The following is a 6,556-nucleotide window of genomic DNA, read 5'->3' as shown; positions in this document are numbered from 1 at the left end:
TAGATAATGTGGATGAAATCATCCACATTATCTATGTGGATAATGACAGAGGAACAATACCAGGGAAGATAATAAGTAAGGCACTCAAATCTTAAATTTCTCAATAATTCATAATATTTAAGCTTTGATGTAGAGGTTATGATGTGTAACTTTTAAAATGATCCCCAATGATCCTTATCACCTAACATTTGTGCTCCTGAATAATCTTCTCTAAGTGTTGGTTTGACTAATTGTCTGAATTCTATCAGATAGATGCACCATAGCATCTCTCACAAGGTGGGGTTAAAACAAGATGTGGCTTCTGTTTTGGTTGGCTCCTTTTGCTTACTCCTAGAGCTCTTCTGTGAGGACAATTAACTGCCATTTTGTGAAGCAAGCTGTCTTGGGGGCAAGGTGTCAAACAGCTGGGGGCTTCCAGCAGCCTTGTGAGTGAGCTGGCAACACAACTTCCAAGTTATATGGCATCTGCATCCCTTCACTGCCCTTCATCCTTCCTACTCAAACCTTGAGCTAACTGAAGCCTTAAATGAAGCCTTGGTTACAGTCACTCTAATGAGAGATCATGAGGCAGAAAGAGCTCAACCAAAGCATAGCAGATTTCCCACCATGTTAGTCATTTTTTTAACACTATGTTAAAGTACTTGAGATAGTCACATTATAAGGAGGAAAGTTTGATTTCAACTCCTAGTTTTAAAGATTCAGTTCCATGGTAGTTTGCTCCAGTTGTTGTTGGGTGTGTGGTGGATCTCAGAGGGAAGGATGTAGTAGAAGAAGCTGCTCACCTCTTGACATCTGGGAAGCTAAAGGAAGGGCCCAAATCCAACAGCTCCTTCAGGTAATGCCTTCAATGAAGGCATTCTAGCTTTACCCTCACTAGATTCTACTTCTTAAAACAATTCCACCATTCTCAATAGCATTGTGGGCTGTGTATCAAGCCTTCAACATATGGGAGATATTCAAGATCTAGACTATTTAACACTGACCCAAAGAAATGGTATGGTAAGAATTCTTTGTTCTTTTAAAATGCTGTGATGGGCCCAGGATGTATCTCAGGCACATAAGTGCCTGCCTAGCAAGTATAAGGTCCTAAGTTTGATCCCAGTTACCAAAAAATTTTGAAAGTTAAAAAAATTGTATAAATGTGATTTGAGTCATTTTTTACACAGCATTTGTTGACTAACACAGAAAACTTGCTGGCTAGTAAACAATTTGTCTTTGTTATTGTCTCAGTTACTCTTCTTTCCTTGCTGGGACAAATACCCAACACTCAAAATGAGGGAAGGAAAGGTTTATTTAGCTCACAGCTATTAGAGGTTTCAAGATACTGAAGAAGAGGCTGGGGTGCTGCAGTATCCAGAATGACCCTCTCCACATCTCTAAGAAAGCACGGGCTAGCCAGTTTAACAGTTCACTCCTCTCTGGCCCCACCCTGCCCCTCTGGCCTCACTCAAGCCACTCACTGCTCCTCCAGCCATGTCTTCTCCATAACTTACATGAGAGTTTGGGGGACAACTTGATACAAACCATAACAGTTATATCCAATGTTTTTTAAAATATGAAGATGTATAGATTTATCCTCTTTCGGGGCCTGCCAAATAGCTCAGCAGATTAAAGCTCCTGCAAGCAGGTGTGTGTGTGTGGGGGGGGGTCGTGTTCATCCTGGGACTGCCGTGCCGGCCCCGCCCCCGGGGTGCACTGAGACAGCAATTGAGATTGGGCGTGTTGGCGTGAGCCAGTAATCCCAGCTCTTGGGAGGTTGTAAACAGGTGAATCACTGGGTCCAATCTAGTATTGAGACCCTGAACAGTCTGTAGAGCCTTCCCTAAAATACAGGAAAAAAAAAAAAAAAAAAAAAAAAAAAAAAAAAGGATTTACCCTCTTTCATTACTTTACTCACTTTCTCTTTCTTCATTAAATCTTTACAGAAATCTTAACTTTACAGTAATGAGTGTATAGATAGGTGCACTACGAAGTTTAAATGATTTAATTTTCAATGGTTTAGCGAATGACGAAACCTAAAAGAAATGGAGAATAATGCTTTCATGGCTTTCTCCTGTTGTCTGGATATTACAAAAAATAGTTAAGTTCAAACTATTAAAAGTATCTTAGGATGCTAAATTTCATTAATTTTTAATGAAAATTTTGATCCTATTGTTTGTATAGAAATAACCATCTTCATATTTTGCAGTGATTTTTTTGTGATGATGTTTGCTACCAAAAAATCAGAAAATGTATATATATATATATATATATATATATATATATATATATGAAATTATTTCCACGGAAGCCTAGACAATGCAGATATTCAGTGTTCATTAATTGCCTTCCCTCTATATCCCAACATATTGCTGAAAGATCCAAAAGGTTTCATAAACCCAACCCACCTTTAAGTTGTGCCAGCCACCCTTCAACTCTCTGTTCTGTTGAACTCTAAACATCCTACTTGGCAGCTTTGTTATTTTTCCTGTGTGCAGTCCCGCCCAGTGGACACTGCTCTGTCCTTCTGGGAGAGCAATCCCACTGAGTAAAACCAGCACAACCACCACATTCTACTGCTTCTGGGTTCCACCACTCCTGTAATGTGCTGATTTGAGCTGCTAGAATTTCACCATTTAGAGAAATGGAAGAGAATTTCATTTATTTTTTGGTTTAATGTTCCAATAAAATGGTGCCAAAGAACAGCATTTTTCTATATGCTATAAAACTTGAAGAGAATGATTCTGTATAGTCATCGAATAAAGTGTGAGTTCAGAATCTGGAGCCAGAAGACCCTGTCAAACACTTTGCTAAAGTCAAAACTAACCTTCATGATAAGAATAAGTCATTAAGTATTGACTAATTCTCATCCCCACTGCCTTTTTTCTCATAAGATAAAGCTGTCTGTTAGGAAGTTTCTCCATGCTTCCTGTGATACACTCATGGGCAGCAAAAGTAAGGATCACCCAAATCACATCCTATGCAATTCTTGGTTTCAAACATTCCACACTATACTGAAGAAAACTAATTTTTGTTTTCATTTCTCCATGATCACAACAATAGTCACAGTAACAACAAGAATTAACAAATGTGTCATTATCTCATGATTATAAGCACTAAGGTAAGAAATTGAAAATTCTATATTTTATCCCAGTCCTACCATGAGCTACTTTTCTAAGATAAATCAGGCTCATGTTCTCAATCCTTTGCAACTCAAGATCTCTACACATGAGAAAAATGAAAAAAATGGCGAACTGAATCAGCCATAAAACTACATAGATCTTTGCAAAATGTGTATAACATCTGAGATTTTGTTAGTACATGTTTATAGTGCATTATACTCACATGGGGAGTTGATACACAAACACAACGTACCTTAATTTCTTTTACTTAACATTCTATTTTTCACCCTCTTTTAATGAAGAATTTTGCTGTATTTTTATTGACATTGTGATTTTTTAAATTCTCATCAGTTTTTAATCATGAGTCCACATATAAAGAAACAGTTGAAAGCTTAGATTAATAATCATTTATAGTATATAGGTGAGGCAAGAAAACTTACAACTTCAAAGAAAATTATATTAAAAATGCATATATTAAGCAAGGACAAGTTAGGGAAATATGAAAAAAAATCATAATAAGAGCAAGGGAATGACTGTAACCCTGACGTTCCTGCTGTTTGCTTCTTCTTGTCTCCACTCTGGGAAGTCTGCTGCAGGGTACTTTCCTGTTTTCCTTCACAGTAGGAACTCCCAGAGAGCTGGAAATCTCATTGGAGGCCAACTGAAAGGAAAGGAGACTAGCTCAGGTTTCTAATTTTTAGTATGGCCATTGAAGTGTTTTCTCAATCCTTGCATTGCAATTTGATATTTTCCTAAGAGCACTACTGATGTAAATAAAACATGGCTAATGACTATACGTAAAATCAAGCAAGAGAGACAGTGTCTTTACTAAACACTTACTTGGTTTTGCATTGTGCTGGCATGGGTATTCAAAGTCTCCCTAGGAAGTAAGCACACTGTGTGCCTTCTATTTAAATTTGATTCCACACTGTCAGAAGGGAATGCCAAGCACTGGAAACAAGACAGCACTGGGCACTCAGATTCCACGGGAGTAACTGGCTCCTCCTTCCACGTTTTCATTGAAAAAACCCAAAGCTGGTAGGGGGAACATTAGAAAACATGAAAGGGTGTATTTCAGGTTCAGATTTTCTAAGAATTTTCTCTAAATTGGTACGTGAGCCTACATAGAGGGTGAGCCTAGCACCCTTGTGTATGCCTGGTAGAAATGCAAAAATGGCTTCCAGGGAAAGAGAATCTGCCAACATTTAACAGAACAACATTTGAACTTGCTCTTAGATTCAGCAATCTCATTTCTAGGAATCTATTCTAAAGACCTATGGAAAGAATATGCAATAACAGTAGCAAAGTTACTTGTTATAAGATCATAAAATAGGAATATACAAGAGAAGATCAAAAATAGAATAAATTCTTAAAATATATGTATCAGTAAAAACCATATCACCATTAATCTCCTTGGAAAGCATTCTCCCTTCATAAACAGCTGTCCCATCAATCATATCTCTTTCTGAAGCAGCTCTGGGAGACGTTTTTTCCAAGTGGCTTTTTCAAACTATGAGCAAAACTGGGATGCTGTTGCTATTTTTTTAGCATTAAAAATGTTGTGATATATCCTCCTCCACCATATTTGCCTGATATGATATCATATAACTTTTGCCACTTTCCTCAAATAAAAATAACTATGACAGATAAACATTCTGAAACCATTCAGGACAGAGAAGCAGTCATGATATACAACTGAAGACACAAAGGAGGATTTCCAGAACTGCTTCAGAAAGTGGCAAGCAGAATAGGATATGCATGTTCAAAGAAAGAGGAGGTACTTTGAGGAGGAGTAATAGCAGTGCATATTTTACTGCAATAAATTTTTAAAATTTAAATATTTACCACATTTGTGTTTGGCCACACTTTATAGAGAAAGAATCTAAATGATAATCACTAAGACACTCAATGGATGAATGATATCATTTCTTAAAATATTAGAGTGTATAAAAAACATTATCTAATAGAATGATATAATATATACCCACTATTTGTGTGAGAAGTGGTTAAAGATAGTACATATTGAAACACATACACAAAAAGAAACCCAGATGCATAAACCAAAATCAGAATGATTATGTAAGGTGGAAGAGAGCAGATGTTTCCAAACATGTCTTAGAACCATACATTTTTTGACCCTGTAAGTGTGTGTTTTCTTATTCAAAAGGTAAAATAAATTCAAAATATAAATAAGTTATTTATGAAATAAACATGACCTGAATCAATTATGCTAACTGCATATCTAGCTGCTAATGCAGAGGAATCACTTCAAGAACATCATTAAGACTGAATCACTTTTCAGAATATATTCTTAGAATATGTAGAACTGTACATAAGCATTAGAACTCATTCAAGAATTCTTCAATAATATGAGCATTATGAAATTATGTTCATCATAGGAAAATGTAAATAAATTTTAATACTGTACAGTAATATTGTAGGTAAGATTTTTGCTATAAAAAGAAAAGAGATATAAAAGTAAAACCAGAAACATTAATTAAACATCATACAATGCTAATTTTAGTTGGAAACTTATAATTTTTTGTGCCAGGTATCAAGTCCAAGACCTTGTGCTTGTCAGTTAGGTGCTGAAGACACTGAGCTCTCTCCCTGGTACTTACAAACCAATTTTTTAAAACTAACAAATAGTTCCCAATTTTGCTCACAGCAAAATTCTATAACCAGTGGCAATCTTGCTGAAATACTTTATTAGCTCAAATCATTCCCTGTTTCTTTGTATGGCTCCACTCCTATAGGACTCTTTCTCACGTTCTTCCCCATTTGAAAGTCATGGTAAATTCACACCAAGATGGAATTCAAAAGGGAGAGGGAAGAAAGAAATTTAGAGGGGTTTTGGTATCCTTATGTAAAAATAGAAAATGTAGTACAAAGACACTGCCATAATGATGGAAGAAGAAACAGCCATGCCAGTAGAGAGTATTTAAAATCATAAGGCTACCAATTGCCGTACACTAAAAGGCTACACTGCAAATGGGGAGAATCAAAGCAAAAACAGTAATGAATTCATCCCAACGTGGCAGATAGGTAAGCAGCCACCTAAATATGTCACTTACAAATATGAAACTAAAGGCTGAGGGTCCAGTTCGGTGGTAGAGTGCTTATCCTAGATACCATCAGCAGCACTGAAAGTCAATAAATGCTTATCTAGCAATATAATATTAAAATATTAATAGCTATTTCTGAGAAGTGAGACAAGGTGAGGAGAATATGTAGGAATCTTCTATACACTGTGATCATTTAAAAGCATATTTCATATATATATAATTTTATGAAAATTTTTAAATTATAAAATGCAATTAAACTAGTGTAGTCTGTGTTTCAGCGATCTCCAGTGAAAGCAAATGTGTGACATTAATCCTAATAACCTGTGTCATATAGTGTTTGTAAGGTTCCTTTCTCGGCATGAAATGAAAGCTGGTGAAAGCAAAGAAATC

This window comes from Octodon degus, unplaced genomic scaffold (assembly GCF_000260255.1).
Source record: "Octodon degus isolate 3935 unplaced genomic scaffold, OctDeg1.0 scaffold00009, whole genome shotgun sequence".
Classification (NCBI taxonomy): domain Eukaryota; kingdom Metazoa; phylum Chordata; class Mammalia; order Rodentia; family Octodontidae; genus Octodon; species Octodon degus.
The sequence above is the reverse complement of the archived record's forward strand: the minus strand, read 5'-3'. Positions refer to the sequence as shown.